The 21,498-nt window shown below is 37.4% G+C and overlaps 1 protein-coding gene across 1 annotated transcript in view; it reads left to right on the top strand.

Moving 5' to 3' along the window:
- Window positions 1-21,498, top strand: part of tpk1 (thiamin pyrophosphokinase 1) — a 97,328-nt gene that overhangs the window by 74,810 nt on the left and 1,020 nt on the right. The window lies entirely within an intron of this gene.

Below are 21,498 nucleotides of genomic sequence, written 5' to 3'. Positions count from 1 at the left end.
ATGTGCTCAGTGGGATTCAGGTCTGGGGAACGGGCAGGCCAGTCCATAGCTTCAAATCAGTTCAGTTTATTTATATAGCGCCAATGTACAACAAGCTCCACAGGCGCCCCCCTGTCCAGGAAACACACAGCCAGGCAGATGAGCTAAAAGCCAGCTCCCATTTCAGAGGATGAGGAGAGCACATCCAGCCATTCACAGTCAGAGAAATAGGACTACACTGAAAAACAGCCGAACTTTGAACATCTATAAACAAAGGTGTTAATGTAATGGCAGCAGCACAGCTGATATTTCTCTCCAGGATGGTGTCACAGCCAAACAGGAACAGACCACATGAAGCTATAATGAGAATAAGCAGAGAGAGCATAGCATTACAGATTGAACTTTTTGCAGTGTGGGAGAATAGAGTTTCAATGCCTTCATCTTGCAAGAACTACTGACGGACTCCAGCCACATAAATTCCAGCATTGTACGGCATTGGGAGGAATCCAGGGCCAACCACACCAGCATATGGCCTCACAAGGGTTCTGAGGATCTCACCTTAGTACCTAATGTCAGACATGCTTCCTCTGGCAGGCACAGGGAGGGCTGTATGGTCCTACAAAGAAATGCCACCCCACACCATTACTGACCCACTGCCAAACCCATCATGCTGAAGGATGTTGCAGGCAGAATATCGCTCCCGATGGTGTTTCCAGACTCTGTATCGTCCATCATTGTGCTCTGTGTGAACCTGCTTTTATTTGTGAAGAGCAAAGGGCACCAGTGGCGACTTTTCCAATCCTGTTGTTCTCTGGTGAATGCCAAGCGTCCTGCATGGTATTAGGCTGTGAGTACAACCCCCACCTGTGGAGTTTGGGCCCTCATACCATCCCCATGGAGTCAGTTTCTAACTGTTTTTAGCAGACACTTATACATTTGTGGCCTGCTGGAGGTCATTTTGCAGAGACCTGGAAGTGCTCCTCCTGTTCCTTGCACAAATGTGGAGGTAGTGGTCCTGCTGCTGGGTGGTTGCCCTCTAATGGCCTCCTCCACATCTCCTGGTGTACTGGCCAGTCTCCTGGTAGCGCCTCCAGCCTCTGGATACTACGCTGACAAACACAGCAAACCTTCTTGCCAAAGCTCGCATTGATTTGCCATCCTGGATGAGCTGCATTACCTGAACCACTTGTGTGGGTTGGAGAGTCCACCTATTGCTACCACGGGTGTGAGAGCTCCATCGACATCCAAAAGTGATCAAAATATGAGCCAGAAGGCATAGGTACTGAGAAGTAGTCTGAGGTCCCACACCTGCAGAACCACTACTTTATTGAACCAATCGGTGTTGATTCACAAGTAGACAGTTTGATTTCAGAGGTTTGATTTAATTGAAGTTATATTGTGTTGTTTACATGTATTTACATGTATTTGTTTATGGGACAATTGAGTGGCCTGTCATCTCCCCCTAGTGGCTGTGTTTGAAAAACCACACCTCTAAGTTTCTGTGCCACCGACAACGTGGCATTCTAGGGTCGGTGCTCTGTTCTCATTCTCCTGATAAGACAAACAGCTTTAAGGCAGCTCTAATGCCCCCTGCTGTGCTACCCATAGGTGATTATAGATTATATATTGTGTATATATATATATATATATATATATATATATATATATATATATATATATATATATATATATATATAGACCCCAAACCAAACATGAATGCACTACCCAGTTCTTTCGACATTTGACCATGTTATGCTTCTTTCAGCTGTGAGTGACAGTACTTAAGCTTTCGGGTGGAGCAGCAAGTGTATTCAACAATACTGATTTAAAGGGCCCTGTCAGGGGAGCGCCAATCGAAAATTACCTGGAGCTGCTTTTGATTTTATTTGTCACTCTTTGATATCTTAGGAAAGATTGTCAACACATATCTAATATCTGGCAAGAGACAACCATGTTTTTTTTTTTTTTTTTCCTTTTTCAAAAGTATTCATGATTGAGGCTAGATTTGTATTTATTTAGGTCTAAAACCCCTTCCTATTGTAAATGCAACAGTTATTTGTGGTCAAGGAGAGTGTTATGTTTAGAATTTCCTCTTTCTGCCCTGGTTTTCTTTTTGGCTGCGGCTTTCTCTTTTTTTTTTTTTTCTGTAGCCTGTGACATCTACCTTGACATGCTTCAGGGATTCACCCCATCTGCTGTGGTTTGGAGCTCTCCCCAGGCCTTATCTAATTAGGTAAACCTGGAGGTAGGAAAGTGAGGCACTTGCCACTCTTCCAGTCAAGGTTTTTTTTTCCTCTACTTCTTTTTGTCAATATTAGTATTCTCTCAATATTTTTTTATCATTTCACATAAGCAAGAATTTAGAACTACTCTTTAAGTATTTGGAACTTTAGCTTCCAACTTTTGTCAAATATGTACAGTTTTGACAGAAGTCTTGTAGTCTTGTGTTGTATTTTTTTTTCTTTTATACTCATCTAAATCTAAAGTACTTCATCTGTTTCTTCTCTGGACAACATACAACAGCCATCTGTGAACTTTGAACACTGTGTGTTTGTTTTTTTTATGTTTTTTTTTTATTCAGATTTATTTCTGCTCTGAAGATTCACTGTGTTGACTCATAATGAAGAGAGCAGACATGAACTGTGTCGGGACCCTTGATGTTCAAAAAACAGTTCAGCCAAGACTTCAAATGTTTCTTGTGTTGTAAATAGATCTGGGTTTCGCTTGATCGTATATGCACCAGAATTGTCTAATTCTCAAGGGAGGTTTAGAGTGTAAAAAGCGTGAAGCCTTTAAAAGGTAAGCTTTTCAGGTCTGGTGCACTTATCCACAGAATTCGATCACAGGCTTAATTGTATATGCAAAGGTAAGTGCAGTCCATTACTGCTACCGTCCAGGGAATTACCTGCAAATAGAAATAAATGTTTAAGACAAAATTATGGGGACAAGTAAGTTTTCTTGTAATTGTTATTTTATCACTGATTGACAAAAAGTAATGACTGCCGAACTTTCCCTTTGCCTGCATTTGCATTTTTGATTAGTAAAAGCATTAAATATTCCCAGTCATCTCTTTCTTTTGTGTTCTTACAAAGTGTTGATAAAAAATAGTTTAATTCAAGACTATAAAGAAGAAGAAAGTATTTCAGAATACTTTTTTTTAGTTGGCACATTAGTTTGGTGCATTTCCAGTTAAAGAAACTTGGTCAAAGGTTGTTTTTTTATCCTCTCTATGTTTTGCAATATTTTGTGCCTTTTTCCTCACCCTTAATATTTATAGCATCACCATGACAGACTCAGACTAAAGAAGCCTTTTATACCCTTTACTAACCTCGAGCTGCGTTGCTGATACCAGCGACCTGTTAAGATATTTTGTCATAAAAGTGCAAAGAAATACATACACAGATCCTGCTGGGCATAACGTTTTTAAGTTTTAAAAGTCTTGCCTGAAGTATTGCTTAAAGTCCTATAAATGTATTTGCATTTAGCAGCCCTTGTCTGGACTTGCTTCTCTGCTGCAGGGCACGCCTTTGTCCTTGATTTACATAAATAAAATTAGTTGCTTCTAAAAGAAAAAAAAATTGGTATAATTTGAAATGTTGGAATGTCATAAATCTCCATAACCGTGATATAAGGAGAAATGTTACCCACCTGAAACCATTAACGTGATCATTTTAAGGCACAGCAGCCTTAAAATCACATTTGTGCTTGTGTATGTGCAACTCTTCGAACACATTATTTCTTATAGCTGTTTAGTAAATGATGTTTCCTCTGCGCACTCTCTGGTTTAAAAGAATAAGTTACTATAATTTGCAAGGGTAAGTCATTTACTTTCATTTACTTCCCACTGTAATCCTGTATCCCATTATGTTTTGCATGAATTTTATTTGAGTCTCCAACCAGCATTGCATGTAAACAGTGTCTCCCAGAAGAAATATGGATAATACGGTCATAGCTCCACTATAACTTTATAAAGATCAGGAGGCTGACCAGAAGAAATGGACTCCAATTATTTATAGTAGCATGATGAATTCTGGTTAATACTTCTACAGTGTGAACAAAAAACAAAGATAAAAATAAATAAATACTTTTTTTAACCAATCTGCCATTTTCTGTGCTTGTAGTTCTGAGTTTTGACACATTAGTTATATATTTAACCATATACATGTTAATTTTTAATGGAGTCAGATAATCAATCAGGGATGCACATATAAAGAGATCATGCACTAATAAATTAGGAATAATAAAAGGTAGTTACTAGAGATTACTCTTGATTTCTGTGATAAAGCAATCATCCCTGATTTGCCCTCATCACTGCTGCTCTTCCTTTGAGAGGCGGATACTGCTTCTTTGGTAGCTGAATCATTAGGTGGGACAAGGGATTTAAGGATTACATGTGTGCTAACTTAAAAGTTAAGTTAGTGAGAATGCCTGTGAAATTACATGTTTATCATCTTGTGAATCAGGCTACTTTGTGATATCGCTGAAAAGAAGCAGGGCTTAAATGCTGATATGAAGATATTTCAGTTTGTTTGCCAGAGCAGAATGCTACAAATTAAAATTGCACATATTTTTGAATTTGAATTGTTGAAAACATTTTTTGGCGAATAGTAAGCTAAAGCTAATATCTATAGAACCGAAATATGGCTTTATTTAATGTATCACCGTATTGCTTTCTGACCATCTGCTTACTTTGAATTCTTCAGCTTACACCAATTAACAATGTGAAAGCTAGGTGGAGACTTAAATCTTTTCTTTGTGCACATTAAATAAATTAAAGCTGTATGCCCGCCATTTATAAATGCACTTAAGCCAAACAGATCCATCTACTTTAAAGCAAATGGAAACAGCTCGTATATTCAATTAGCTGTCTCTTGTATCTCCTAATGTCTTCAGCAAAGCTATTTTTAGTGTTTTTAATGGCGTATGTCTAAAGGGAAAGTTCCATTTAAAGTTATGGCCATCAGTCAGACAGTAAAACTTTGCTCATATGGTTCAACCATGCCTTTCAAAGTTATTTATGCTCTTGGCTTTTTACCTAACTTGTTCTTGTCTTGTCTTTAGTTAAAATGTTTTTTAAATCTGATTTTAAGAAATAAGAAAATCAAAAAAGGCCAAAGTTGCTGAAGTAGAATATAGAAAATCTATGTACAAATATTAATGATAAAGTAGAAACTAAATGCCTTATTCATATGTATTTACACTCTTTCACTATGAAGCCTCTGTTAGTGAAATTAAGTGCAATTATGTGCAATCTCAAGGCCACAATCTCTGATGCATTGACTCACATGAGCTTTCAATATAAAGCACCTTTTCTGAAAGTGCCCCATAAGCTGCAACTAGACTAACCAAGAGCCGTCACACCATGAAGACAAATGAGCTCTCCAAACATGTCAGCTGTTGAGAAATACAAGATCAGTTGTAAAATAAATGTGTACATTTTTGATATTCCCCCAGTTCACCCTCCAGTCTAACGAGATCAAATGGAAAGCCTGTCGTAACAAACCTACCAAGAGAGGGTTGTCCACCAAATATCTTTGCAAGGTTAGAGTTTGTCAGAAGGCATCCGGGTGATGCCTGAAATGAGTAGAGAAAGAGGCTCTGGTCAGATAGACTAGAATTAAAAAGACCAGGGAGGGTTATGCTATTTCTAGGTCTAGGGTAAGCACAGTACATCCCATCACCCCATTAACAAAATCCCCTCAGTGAACCATGGTGGTGGCAGCCTCATGATATAGAACAGTGATACCAAACCAGGGGTACGCATACCCCTAATGGTGTGCCAGTGCATTGCAAGGGGTACATGGAAATATTTTATTTCTTAAGTACCAAACAAAGGAACAGACTGGATGTAGCGAAAAGCCTGGGATCAGCTGTTTTTCACCCTGATTTATCGGAGCTCATCAAAGTAGCTCAGGTGTCTTGATGAAAACAAAGTAAAAGTAATTAAGTCACTTTGACTATAATTATTGTTCAGTATTTTGTTCCTGATCCATTAAGTTTAAATGTGATTATAAGGGAGTTACTCAGAGGAGCCTCAGGTTTGTAAATACAGGTTTATAGTATGATTTTATTTTTTATTTATTTTGATTCCTTATTAACTTCCAGGCAACATATTTACATTGTTTTTTTGTTTCGTTTTTTTAGATGGAAAGCTAAATAAAATGAAATTATAAACAGGAAATTCTTAAATAAAAAGATTAAGTAAAATTGTATTTATTTCAGTTAATTTATGTTCCACTTTTGGACAATCTTCAATACTGTTGACTATAAAAAAATGCCCGAAGGGGAACACAAGTCAAAAAAGGTTGGGAACCACTGCTGTAGAATGTTGACAAGCTAATGAAAGCACATCATGACACTCGAAAGAGAACAGTTTATACACAAATAAAACAAAAATAACTCCTCAAAAGAATAAACAGTACATACCGGTATATACATACCATACTTCCATAGAACATCAACCTGTGCTTGAAATACACACATAGTTTGCATCAGTCTATTCTGATTAAAAATGAAAGGTAATTGTGGGCATCTTGGCCTGCATATGCAAGCAAAAAGTCAGATTTCTGAGGGCACCTATCAAAACACATTTTTCCTCACTAAAGTTATGAAATATACTTAGAACCTGAGTATCCTTCTTTTATACAGTATCCCCTTAAGTTAAAAACAAAGGTTGAGGGCTATTGGCGGTGAATGAAATTCCTCTTAAATTCCACTTTGGAGGACTTCAAAATCACCAGAAAATTTCATTTCAACAAGTTTAAAGCTCAACCCTTACAGCGATGATGATGGTTACAAAGGCCACCTAGACAATGAGTCTTCATCTGGATTGACTTAGTATTATCTTTTGCTGTGTGTGTATTTTTTCTTATGTGTTGAAAGCCTCTTTAGCCATTTAGTGTGACTCACCCCTCTCCCATCTGACAGCTTAATATTAAAAAGCATTCATCCTGCAGCAAGACAACCTAGATTTGGCATTTGTGTGTACATTTTTTGTGTGTTTCAAACCTGCTTCATCATGAGGTTTTTGGCTTAGTGAATATCACAATAAACCACATATTTGAAAAGCTGTTGTGCAAAAACAATCTCTTTCCTGCATAACGTGTGTGAGGGTGTCATTGTGGCTCTTATATCGCTGTGTCTGGTTCCTGTGCATGTTTGCATGCACAATTTGTTTTACTATTGTTGGTATTTCCCTGCATGTCAAACCCTTTTTAATGTAAGGCTATTCTGGCAGATAAGTGTCTGTTTGCCTGCTTGTGTGTGCAGGACATACACACAATAAGTGTCAGGAAATCTGATAAGACAACATCCGTGGAGGCAAATAAAATGGTGGAGCTCCTCTACTCTGGTTGTTTTTAACTAATGCATCAAAATGCTCCAAAATAACCCGAAAAATGACAGCAGCCCTTGGCATTTATTCATTTTTAATTATTTCTGTGACATAAAATTAAAAAGGATGTTGGATTTTGTTTGTCAAATATCAGTACATGTTTATTTTTATCTGTGCATTTATTTGTGAAAGAGTCAAATCAACGATGTTGTAGAAGTATTGAGGAACCGATGCAATTAGTGGTCTAATCCTGAAGTATGTGTATTCAAAACATACATACCGGTACATGATTTCAATGCCTAGGAGGCAATGCACACATTTTGTGTTTAACAATAAGGCTATTAATTATGTAGGTTATAGATAAATTGAACAATTATTTTTCAATCAATCTAAAAAGAAGATTTTCAATACAAAAATTAAATATTGAACGTTAAGAAAAAATAGTAAATGTTAAAACTTTGCGTATATAAAATTACACACAAACACACATGTGGTGTTTCCATGTTTTTTTTTTTCTTTTATTGACTTCCATTCATTTGTGTGGCCTATCAAAGACCAATTATTATTGTCATGAGTCTTCATATATTGAATGACCTGTGAATATATGTAATGAAAATGGAATATATTAAATGGTAAGGCTCTGGATGAAAAATATTGAATGAAAGTTCAATATATTGAATGCAACTTTAATAACCTGAAACTTAAATTGCTTTTTATACAATAATTCAGTTATTACATTAATTATAAATGTTTGATTTATGAATTCATTGAAAATACTGATTGATTTAATTCTGTTTTATTCTAATTTTATTTCCACTATGACAGCCTGTGACTGGCCAAAATATGTGCATTGGCTTATCAGGCCAACACTGTAAATTATCCAAATCATCATACCTTTCTGCCCATTAGTGACTTTTGCCTAATTTGTTTGGATTTTTTTTGACACTTTGATTATATGTTTATGGTTACACTGGTGTTGCATTGAAAAACTCCCTCTACTAGGATAAATGAACCAGCATCTCCCTAAGCTCTCTTTAAGTTCAAATACTACAGTAGTGACACATAGGATGCAAAAATTCAACATTAGCTAGTGTGATCAAAAGAGAAACCCATATGGATTTAAACTGAAAATTTTCTCAGAGAGCCAAAGCAATGGAGAAGTTTAATTTAAAAGTAAACTTTGGAAAAGAAACAAAATCTTGGCCTTGCTGTTAACGAGAACATGTTGTTTATGAAAATGTAAGCCTTCAAAAACACATTGGAATGCAAATGAGACAGGGTGTTAATAAGGATTTTATAGCATATTCTGTATTTGTAGCTGGAGTCCTAACAGCAGGACTTGCTGGGTGCAAACATATGCATTACTTTGACAATTTAGATATGCAGAATCAGTTTCATGTAACCTCATTAGTCTAATTAATACTCTCTGGGAAGGATGAGGGTTCCATTTGTGATAAGATTTGCAAACATCATCTGCACTTCATGGGAACCTTTTCTTTTTCTGTAACTGACCCTGACTTTTATAACTCAGCCTTCCCCTTGGCATGCTAGCTTTAGAGGGAGAAATATGGAAAACAAGAAGAACAAATATTGGCAATGAGCTCGAGGGAATTTGGATGAATGGGTGTTTTAGGAGTTTTTTAAGATGAAATGTCTCCAGACTTGCCATAAATATTCAGTGTTTTTATTAGAAAAGCAAACTGAAGTGTATATGTGAAATTGCAGGGTTAGAAACGTTTTGATGTGAATTTAGAAGTGTAAGTACTTGAATATGTGGTCAGACTTGCCTTTAGCCTTGCAGATTAAGCCTAAGGCATTGTTTGCACTGTGATACATCAGTATGCAGGAAGCATCCTAAATACTGTAAAAGACTGTTTTTAAAAGAGGGCAAAGCAGTCTACTTTATCTTGTACTTGAAAAGATATGCCTGACAAAGTCTGTTCAGTCAGTGAGGTCTAACCCAGTGTCCCTGCCACTGGCAGACATCTCCACTAAAGCATTTCTCCTTTTCCTTCTGTTTCTCTGGATGCAAACATGCTCTCTGACCTTCTTCCTTTTTGTTCATATCTCTTCCCGTCTACCCTTGTTTTTCTAGTTGTGCTCTCCACCTTGTGTCTTTGTCTCCTTCTTTCAGGGTATCGGTCACAGGGTGTGTTTTTTTTTTCTGTATTCTTCTTTATCTATTGGTCTTGCAGTCTTCCTACCCAGCACTTTTTGTACTTTCACTTCTGCTCCTTTCTGCATAATCTCGCCTCGTCTTTCTGCCCTTGTCCTCCCTTCATTCCACCTGTTATGTTCTGCCTTGTCTCTCATTGCCTCTGTTTTCTCCTTCACTCTAACATACCAAGGTCCCGAGGTGGGGGGGGCGGCGGGGAGCATATGTATTCTGTAGGAGCAGAGTGCGGCAGCAGGAGGGAAAACTGCTGTTTTACGGTTTTATTTATGGATCTGTAGGTTTCTGACACCGTGTACATCACACACTGGGGCAGAATGGGGGGGAAATGAAGAGCACCCTGATGTGAACTCCTGCTAGTACCCCCAGTGGAGATGCAGACTTGCAAGCAGGAAGACGAGTAAATGGGCTCACCTGAAGACTTTGGACTAAACGTATAGCTACAGCGAAACTCACAAGAAACAGCACAAAGACAAGATGAAAATGCATATCACATTAATTGATCTAAGCAACCTTTCCAGCCAGAAAAACATAATAATAATGAATTATCCCTTACAATTACCGTTTATGATTATAATATAGATCATTTACTCTGCTGTGCATTTGTGAGCCCAAATGTTTGCCACCTCACTGCCAGCAGAGATGAGTTTTCTTATCTAAAGGTCGACTTAAGCCAGAACAAGGTTTGTCACCTCACCCTTTTAAAACCCAGCGGCTTTTAATGGAAGCAGCTATCGCCGCACAGCAGATGGTGCTAACACTGCTAGTGCTCATCATGGCCCATGCCTGTCCCAATAAATGGCCTCAAATGTAAGGCGAATGTCAGGTGGATAAAGTAAATGAAAACACTGCTTTGAAACCACATGCTGATATATAGAGATATGTCCTCCATATTTCTTGAATAAATTGGATGTTTTTTTTTTTCATTCTATTCTATTATACTGATTTTTACTCTGTTGGTATGTAACATAACTAAAGCAAAAAAAGTAGGTATCTTAAGTTTTCTGCTTTTGCAGAGGGCAACCATTGCTATTTGTATCTCCAATAAGAAAGCAAAATAAATCTATAAATGATTTCCTCACCCTTAGGGTCGCTTTATGATCAAATACAATCACACGTTCATTCCATTTCAGCAATTTAAATGGCTTATTACTGAGAGAGATGTTTTGTTTAAAATCATTTTCTCTTTTCCATTATTCAGCATAGCTGTTGACAGCGCTGTGTTCTGAATAACAGCAGGGTCTTTTACCTGACGGAATGAGCTTTGTCTCCATGACAAGTCATATTAAAAGGCGACACGTTCAGATTTAATGGGAATGTAAATGATCTGTTTCACTTTGTTATCAGCTGTTTTCTAAATGTGTTTTTATTCATTTTAGTTCTGCTTCCCATATTACTGGATCACCACGGTAAAATCCATCACAAATTAAATGATTTATATTTGTAATTAGATATAACATGAGACCGGAGTAGCAGAGGTGAAAAAGACTGTGTACTGCTTAAAAAGGTTAAAGGAACATTGTTTTAATTAGAGTATAATACCAAGTCAGTTAGACTTCTGGAGTATTGATCTAGTCAGTTATGTAGCACAGGGAGTTGTTAATCACTGTCAGCTGTTTTTTGTGTTCATTTGATTAACATCAGGTTTAGTAGAGAAGAACGGTCCAGTAGGTTTAAACAGATTTCTTCCTCATTTTCATGGTTTCCAGTAAAAGACGGGCAGTCATGGGCACACCATGAGCTGTTATTTCTGTTGGCACCTCTATGTTCAGCTCTCTGCCTGTCCTGCTTGGCTTGCTCTCTGTGCCCCCCATCCCCGCTGGCTTTCAATCAGTCTTTAGTGATGTGTGCTAAAGCAGGCCCTACTGGACCAGAGTCCAGCATGGGGCTGATTTTTTAAAAACAGTATTTGCCCGCACCCAAAGAGTTTATAACCAAGACCCGACCAGTTCCCTGCAATTATTCACATTTAAAACCCGGGACCGCACGTACCGTAAATAATAAAGTGTACACACAGTCGTTTATAATAACTGAGGAAGAAAAGAACATGGCCTCTTGCTCGCATCCAGTTTGCACTGCGCTCACAGATTAACAGCTGTAAATTGGCCAAAGTAAGAAGGTTTGCCTCGTTGCTTAAAAAAATTGTTATCTGGATATTGTTTAATAAGTTTAATTTTGAACAGTTAGAGTTAATGAACTAGAAAATATAAATAAGGTTCATTCATGTCGTAACTCTATGATACCCGCATTTTCCTCATTTATGGCCATGCCGTAAAATCATATGGGTTTTATTTCAACCCGTAGATGTACGTTCAATACGGGTACTTGACCCATTTCAGGACTCTGGACTGGATACTCCATTGGTGCATTTGGTCCTGGGTTCCTCATGTGGCAAGTGTATGGAGGCGGTGAATGGATGAAAAATTTTATACCATAAATATGCTACCCTAACCAAAATTCAATAGAACACCATGTTTTGATCTATCCAATGCCACCAGGAGCTCTGTGTCCCCCAGGTCAGGATCAAAGGGGAGATACCCTGGGACGCTATCTAAAATTTCTTCAAGATCATCTCCTGGTGTTATCAATGATACATTCAATTCAATTCTGTTTATTTACCGGTACATAGCACCAATTCACAACATGTCATCTCAAGGCACTTTACAGTCTACATGTCTAAAGCAGTACGAAGAGCTACCCCGTCAACAAAATCATCAACTTGTAAAGGGGATAAACTAAACTTTTGCCCTCTGTAGCACTTCTTTCAAATTTATGACTGCACTATCTGAAAATTATTTGCTAAAGTGAAACCTTCTTTAGGGGAAGGAGAACTCTGATAAAGCAGGGCTCGATGTTAACCACCGGGGCAAGTACTTTTATTGTCGGGAGAGTACAAATTTCATTGCATTTGCCCGCCGGGCAAGTGCAGTGATCGCAAAAAAATATATTTATCACTCAAAATTACTTCAAAATCACCGACATTAGCTGAAAACGACCCAGCCGGCGCCATTTTTGTTGTTTTGTACACATTCGCGTGATTTGAAAAAGCTGCAAGATTTTCCGCCAGATGGCGTGATTTTTGTCAACCTAGCGGTAATTTTGATGTAGTTACCAAAACGACAAACTGCTCATACATTAAAAAATGTTCATACATTTTTTTCTCTCAGACATTGGAGAGGTGCATTTAAATGTTATAGAGCTAAACATGTTAAATTGGGGACCTGTTATGGTGTTATTATTGTCTTGTTGCTGCATTTATTTTGCCAGGGAAAACTAATCCTGAGTCAATTAAAAGTCAGGGAATTCTGAAATTATGTAAGACTGTGGAAACCCTGTATAAAATAACTGTATAATGATTCTCTAGAAAAGTCACATTATATTAATAGTATTATCTTGTATAAACATACTGTGACTCTAAAATAAGTTATTCATTTGTGACATTGACTTCTATCTTGTGATTTATCTTAAGTTTTTAAGCTGTCAAGGTTTTTTTTTAGATTTTTAACATTACAATTTGTATTTTTCCCAAGCACACAACAGTTTAATGCAAAGTTTAGTTTGTAAAGAACATGCAGGAAGGATTGAAAAGCATGTTAACACGATAATGTAGGCTTGAGTTCATTATCTGAGGCATGCATATACACACCAGGAACCTGTAAAATTAGAAAAAATACTGAATTACAAAAAACGTTTAAAAAACAAACATGTTTCATTGATATATATATATACAAAAATTAATATTAGGAACTATATTTATCAAACATTATACTGGGCAAGTAAAAATTGTTTCTGGGCAAATGAAATGTGAAAGTCACTTGCCCTTCGGGCAAGTGGTAAAACCCCTGGATAAAGTAATCCTGAAGGTTATTAAAAAGTGGTCAGAGAGGACAGGGTTGTGAGGAATTACTGTTATTTCTTCACATTCAATGCCATGTTCAGTTCAATTCAGTTTATTTATATAGTGCCAATTCACAACACATGTAATCTCAAGGCACTTTACAATTCACCAGATCATACAGTCAAATTGATTAAGGGTTTACAAAAACATGAGGTTACAAAAATAAGAGGTTTTCTTGCTTTGCAATTTCAATGAGGAAAACTAAGGGTTACATTTTCTAAATAGTTGTAATTACTAACTGCCTTTGGAGTAATCAGTAAGTCAGACTTAACGATTTTTGCTACTCCTCCTCCTCACCCAGAATTTCTGGGTATGTGAAAATTTAAATAACTAGAAGGAGTTGCCTCATTTATGCTCACATAATACTCTTGCTGCAGCCAAGTTTCTGTAAGGCAACCTAAATCAATGTCATTATCACAAATTAAGTCATTAACTAGCAGACTTTTTGAAATAAACCACATTTAGTCGTTCAAACAGATGGGGTCCATACAAACTCCTCAATACATTTTTGAGTTGCTACAATGACATCCCAGCAAATTGGACATCGACAAGAGCAAAACAACCAAGTCACATGAAACATGGCACTCTCAACTTGAATAGATGTCCCTTTTGTAAAAAGAAGGGGAAAACAACAAGACAAGGAAAATGCAGCAATGACTTAATGCATGGTTTGAGATCTGGTGGACAATTTCTACGGAAGTGTAGGTAAAGAAATTCCAAGTCCCCATTTAAATAAAATCAATTGTGCAAAACCATCCTAACTGCTCCTCTACCTCTCAGGGGAAGTGCCAATCATAGGTGCATGTGCATCCGTGCGCAAGCCCCATTGATGTCTTGCACAGCTCTGTTTATGGTTTGTCAGCATCACTCAAATTGTCAAAGTATACAGTGATAGCAGAGGATCTAGGACAAATGGCTGAAACCAAAGCTCCCTCAAAACATAAACAATAGGAGTGTGCAAGAGGAAACTAGCAGGAAGCAAACATGCACAATAGGACCAGCTAAGCACAATACAAAGGTTTGCATGTAGGATTTCTTGATAGATAAGATGATCACCCCAGAACTTGAGGCCAAACGAAGATTGTCCTCTATACATGCACAATTTCTGGAGAATATATCAATGGAAGAAAGTGTCCCTCAGAAGTAAAATTTTTTACAGAAGCATACATACAGTGATAACGTCACAAACACCTAAGCTACTGTAACTCCAAGCTTTACAAAGTCTAATAATATTTTCCGACACCCATTCCACTTAAAAGCTAGCCAATCATTGTTTTTCTGAACTCCTAAATTCTTATCATGTTTAACCCCTGGCTCTGTGTGGTTGGACACTGATCAATTCAGAATTCAATCATCACGCCTAACAAGTCAAGCTGCAGATTTTAAATAGAGCAACAAACCAGCAAAATGTTTATTTTTACTGTTGTCACATGCAACTGTTCTCATCTAATTTTCTTATTCTATATTGGGTGAGTTAAAAAATGTAGTTGTATTTTCTTGTTTTTAGACATTACTTTTTGTATCCAATGCTCAAATTCTTAAGGCTTTAGATTTGTTCTGTCATCTCATCCTTTGGTCTGTCACTTATAAACTCTACTAGATCAACTTTGCTTTTCATCAATGTCCAAATAATCAGCTCTGCTCCAGATCGACGTGGAGTTTGAGCAGTACAAATAGAACAGCAGCCTATTTTAGAAAGCGACTGACATGTCTGGGACGTTTCAGAAATACTCCTTGGCACACAAGGTGGAACCACTCTGATTGACTTTGAATGCTACAATCAGCAGTGACTGCATGGTGGAGCAACACCGCATCACGTATGTGCTGCTTCCTTATCCAGTGGAACCTAGGTGTTATAAAAACAAAAACTTAATATTTTGTGTTCACAAAATACAAGGGTTACTGTTACAACATTCAATGAAGCTCTTGATTAGATTTTGACATTCCTTCTAGCTGTTGCTTGCAATTCAGCCAACAATGGGTGAGTCATCTGAGACATGTTAGATGTGGCTCGTCAAAGCAAAAATCAAATTGGTAACAGGCTGTAAACAGCAATGTTGAAAATAGTTTTTTGAGTTGTGCAAATGTATGGATGGATAATCCATTCTCTGCTATGGACCTCTGTAATTCCTTCAGGCTTTCTTTTGGTCTCTGTGCTGCCTCTCTGATTAATGCCTCCTGTGCCCAACCCTCTGTTAGCGGGTTTGTTGGTGTACCAGGTGGAATGTATATCACTAATTATGTGACTCCTGAAGGTCAGCACTTTTAGGGGCTTCCTAGCAAAAGTAATGGCCAATTTTCTACCTTTTTTTTTCTTTTTCTGTATTTATTTTTCTCATTTCACTTTACTAACTGGGACTTTTTGTGCAGTTCCCTCAAATAAAACAGAATGGAAATAAAAAAAACAATAAAATTACAGGTTGGGATTTAACAACCTTTTAAATCACTCAAAGTAATAATTTTATTTGCTATTAAAAATTATTATGGAAAATGGTACATATGCAACAACGAAAAATGAAAAAAAAAAATCAAAAAGTGTTACTCTTTTAAATCAACATAAATAGTCACTTGTGAAAGTCCTATGTACCTCAACAGTTGTACAGCACTGATGTTTGAGCATTTCAACATCTTTCTGCCACCACCTTTAGCAGGTCCATCAAGAGCCCTTTTACACAGCACCATTAGGATTCAAAAATAGAAGCAGCATTCCTCTCTATCTTTTAGAAAAGGCCCAAAGCACCCGTAACCCCCCCCCTACCCCACCTGTCCACCACAGCACGGGTGTCTGCAGAGGCTCTCCTCTCCTCATCCACCCTCTCTCTTGGGTAATTTGTTGTGTAAATACGGCCCCACTTACAGCTGACGGGCCCTCTCAGCTGTGGGGCTGGAAATGCAATTACAGGCAGCAAACACCTCCATTGTTATCACTAGGGGGTGCAACGCTCTTCATAGTTCCCTCTGCATTAAGCGAATGTGGGGGGGTTGGGGGTGTTATTGATCTCTATCAGCTCTGAGGAGGTGATTGCTAATGAAGCTATTTGAAAGCCTTTAGTGATCTGTAAAGTTAGCACGCACATCTCTGTGTGTTTGTATATGTGTGTGTGGAGGTTTGTTAATGGAAGCTCACACTGACATCACTTTGTGTTTGTTGGAATCACATTTGCCATCCTGTTGAGAATGCCTCTTATTTCTCTCCCTATAGCTGTGCTCTGGTGCCTCTGGTGGACATTGTGATAATTATGCCTACCATCACTACTACTATCAAAGTATGACATGTATACTCTTGTTTTGGCTATAAAATGGTCTCATTATACAATGGTTTTTCAGACCTATGGTAGTTATGAAGCACTGTGAAGCCTTTCAATCTATATTTCACTATATTTTAGCTTTCAGCTTAATAATGAGACAAAAAATGACAAAGAGCGTTCCCCATTTGGCTGAAAATTTCATGTTCCACTGAGCAGCACAATGCTCATCATAGCACAATTTGAGGTAAAACAGATTTTGGCTCTAAAAGATTTTGTTTTTCTCATCGGAAGGAGAATAGAAGCTCCTTTTTTGCTACACCTACCGTATCCAAAAGTTATGACCCACCTAAAGAGAACCAAAAACAATTTCACTCGCACATAAATCTCCATTTTTCCAGCTCTTTGACAACCTCATGCTGGTTTAAATGAAAAAAGAATAAAAAATACGCAAAAAAAGGAAAGCCATTATCCTGCCAAGAGAGAAGTTCAAGCACAGCCTGATGTTATTCTTATACACACATGGCAAAGTGATCGTGCCTCTGTGCTCACTCAGTTATTAAGTAACCTAACTTCACAAAAGCATTATTATCCTCCTCATTCTGAGTCAAGCTGCTCTAATACCTTGCTTGTTTGAGAGTCTTTGAAGCAGAATGGGATTTTTCTTTGTCCCTGTTTGATGTGCGTGCAGCCGCCTGTGGACAAATGATTTGCTTCAATCCATTGTCCCTTTGTTCTCCTCCATTTGGTTTTACCTTTATATTGCATTGTTTTAACAACTGCTTTTGCATATTCATGCAACACTATTTCTTAATACACTGTTCAGCTTTCTTTTTACGGTGATCAAACAGTGAAAGCTGTTTTTTGGAGTTCCTTATATTAAGACTTCACATATTCCATATTTTTTCCATCTTTGGTATCTGTTCCACATTAAGAATTATTTTCTTGTTTGAATCACATGCGGTGACATTAAAAAAGGATCTTGTATCACAGAAAACTGTTAATTATACAGCAGAGAGCCATTAAGCAGCAGATAAAGTTTATGGTGCAAAATAATAAACAGAGAGCTGTGAAAACAATGAGTTCTCTACCAGAAGTCTGTGATATATTTACCTTAAGGGTTTCACCAACCCAGCCTATCCTTATATCTCATTATGCTTTACACGAAATAATGAGCAGGACTTTTTTTTTATTGAGCCAGATGACTTTGAATATGTCTTTATAATTAAAGTGACCAGATATTTCTGTATATAAACTAAATCTGTATGTCTTGAAAATTGCCTTGAGATTGCATTTGTTGTGAATTCTGCTACATAGAGTAATGTAACTTAATCTCATTGAACTGAAGCTGAAGTCATTCACAAATGTAATTGCTCAGATATTACAATTAAACATAAGATTTTCAGCTTAAATGGTATAAGGATTCCTGACCATTCGCATTTCAAAGACAGAGAGGAGAAGCTAAACAAATGTATTGTAGATATATGTATAGGCAAACACACCCAGCCTGTTAAATAAAACGCCGGTGTTTTTTAATATTATAAATCAGACAAAAAAAAATGGGTTTTTGAACTTCTTTTACTTTTAATTGAAAATTTTTCCTTAAAACAGACAATACTTGAAAAGGGAAATATGACTAAGGCTATATTGAAACACAATAATTTCTTCTTTAGCATTCTGGCCTTTGTAAGAATTTAGAAATTAAGCTTAAGCTTAATTCAATCTGGAAGACTTTCATCAGCTTCACCTGAACCACCTGCAATGTCCCTTGTTCAGCTCCAGCGAATCAACTCAGGGGAGTGCACCCTCTCCGAAGCCAATCATCTTGCAAGATCCCCTTTATTTAGCTTCTAGCCCAGCTTCTCTCTCCCGCACTTAAGCGAACTTTCGCCCTGCTCCACCTCATCTCCTCCCTCATTCTCAAACTATTCTCAGTCCCACTCACCCTCTGGCTTAAGACTACTCTAATCCTTTTTTAGGTTACTCATCCAAGCGCTCATTTATTCACTGCATCGAAGATTTCTACAGGGGCCCAAGAGCCAAAGAACTTATTTTGTTTATGTCTTTCTCTTCTTCCGCCTCCTTGAACCCCAGTCCGCCTCGGCAGATGGCCGCTCACACTGAGCCTGGTTCTGCTGGAGGTTTCTTCCTGTTAAAAGGGAGTTTTCCTCTCCACTGTCTCTACATGCATGCTCAGTGCGAGAGATTGCAGATAGTCAATGAGTCCTCGCAGTCAGCACAAATATGATAGTGTTACCTGCATTTTAAATTTGGACTTAGAAAAAAAGTATTCTTCTGGCTGTTCTTAATGTTCTCAAGATCTCTCAGATTTCAAACTTCTAATTAACCTGATATAACAGATATTAAGTCAAATTCTGTGCCGGGTTTTGTGTTAAAGAAACACACACACTCATATATAATAATATATGAGTGTGTGTGTTATGTGAATATGTGTATGTTATCTATCTATACTATTTTAATTTCATTTCTGTGCTTCTTGAATAAAAAGTACAAGTCTTTGGTCGTTATTTTGTGAGGAAACACTTTTAAAAGAGATGTTGGCAGAGTTATTGAACTGTGCAGCCATTCATTGATTTGATATTTAACCCACTGCTGATGCTAAGAACATTGTGACAGATAAAGGTGCAGAAATAACAGAGAAGCACTCTGTAAATGTTCTTGGTGAGTTTGCCCTTTTCATATTAGATACGATTCAGCAGCTCCATTCTCAAGGAGCTTGTCAGCGCAGCTTGTTCAGAGCTAATGCTGCATAAATAAATCTAACTGGTAATTGAAAAAAAGGTGATTTCATATTTCTGTCATTTCTGCCTGTTGAAGCACGGTGATTTATTTGTTCCTTTACAGACCAATTATTTTTGCCTCACCAAATTCTACACAATTGTCCTTATTTTAACATAGTTTCGCTCAATAAATTGGCCACTTGCTCTCATTAAAAAGGTATCAGGTATTCAGTTCCAGATTACAGCAAATATCATCTCCAATGCACTCTGCAAATAATGAATCCCTTTTCGATCCTAGTTGAGCAATAAATTCAGGTTCAGTTTTTTTTTTTTTTTTTTTTTTGATTGAAATCTGCTTTGTCTAAGGAAGCCTAGTCATTTTCATTATAGAACTGAGTTTACAACAGCATTTCCTCCTCAGCATCCATCCAGCAAACAGTTGAGCGGATTGAGTGTTATGCTTGTAACATACTGCGTATGACGGATTGTTGTGGAAAGAAGAACTTCTAACAGAAAAAAAAAATCTTTACTTCATCCTTTACTTCTCTCAGGGTTCTATCTTTATTTTGTCTTTTACTCTCTCATCCTTTCCTTGATTCCTCTTGGATGCTTCTATCTACTTCTTCCTTTGGTTTGGTTTTTATTTCAAATCAATTTCAAAAATACTTTTTTAATCCCAAAGGGAAATTAAATGTTGCAGTAACTCATAAGTTATTTCTTTAAATAAATGTTGTAGGTGTTGATAGCTGTAGGCAGGAAGGATCTTCTGTGGAGGTCTGTCTTCCACCGGAGCTGGAGAAACTTCTTACTGAAGATACTCTGTTGTTTAAAAATCATCCGAAGAGGATGCTCACTGTTTTCCATAATTTTCTTCACATTATAAAGACTTCTTATTTGTGAAATAATCTTGAGGTTCTTGAGGAGTTCCTAGAACAGAGCTGGCCTTCTTTTCCATCCTTGAAAAGGCCCAGTGGCCTCATGGATAAGGCATCAGCCTCCAGAGATGGGGATTGTGGGTTGAAGTCTAATCTGGGTTGTACATGTTTAATCTCAGATTTATCTCAGAATACTGTATTTATAAGTGGAGTTATTAAAGGGGAGTGTTGGCATAGTGGTTGAAGTAGTGTGCTTATTCTCAGAGAAGGTTTCAAATACCTGGTTCAATCCCAGAGCCTGCTCTCCGATTGCTCCCCAGGCGCCACAGTGGCAGCCCACTGCTCCCCAAGGGGATGGGTTAGGATGCAGAAGTGAATTTCTCCATTGTGATATAAATGATGTTCTCTTTTTTTTTTTTTTTCTGGGTTGTGTTCTGGCTCTCTTCAGTCTTTTCTACCTTGTGACGTTTCTTTTTGTCCTTTATCCCTCTCTTCTCTGTGCCCTTACTTATCTCCTTGCTTCCTTGTGTCCTATGTCTCCTTCTTTATTCCTTCCCTGCATATATTTATAGCCCTTCCTCCCTTGTTTTTGTATGTGTTCTTTCTTGAGTTGGGAGAATGGGGCCTACTGGTTAGAGTAGAAAGCTTCTACCTTAAGAAGGAAACAAGTTCCTTGGTTTTTAGTCACTGTGTTGCTAAGGGATCCTAGACCCATAATAGTCTGTGGGTGCTAAATAGTGGCAGTTTGCCGTTCCCTAATGGGGTGGGGGGGGGATATCATTGTAATGTACCAATTTCAATAAAATGCTTTAGCGTCCTATTTCTTCTTTCATATCTGTATACATATCTACCAAACATTAATAACCTTTCGTAGGTAGTACTTAAAATAAACCTTAATGAATTATCAAAATTGTAGTAAGAACAAGCCGTATATTTTTACATTAAAGATGCATATAAACAAAGGAAAGCATGTTTAGCGGGGTAAATCCACAGTATATACAAACTTGTACAGGGTATTATAAAAATCTGAGGGAAAATGCAGGAAGTAATTTAGTTTTTAGTATGGCCAAATATCCTGAAACCAATAGCAAAGCATTAAGCTTCAGTAGGAGCACTAATAACTGCCTTTTAGTTCATTTGAGTAGTTTTGAAATGTAACCAATAGATGGCAGATTTTACCATATAGTAAAAACGTATTACAGTTTTTGACCACATGAGGTCATCAATGAGCTTTTCTGTTCACAAGACTATGAG

Source organism: Cyprinodon variegatus, unplaced genomic scaffold (assembly GCF_000732505.1).
Source record: "Cyprinodon variegatus isolate N-32 unplaced genomic scaffold, C_variegatus-1.0 Scaffold20, whole genome shotgun sequence".
Lineage (NCBI taxonomy): Eukaryota > Metazoa > Chordata > Actinopteri > Cyprinodontiformes > Cyprinodontidae > Cyprinodon > Cyprinodon variegatus.
This window is presented reverse-complemented; position numbering and strand designations above follow the sequence as displayed.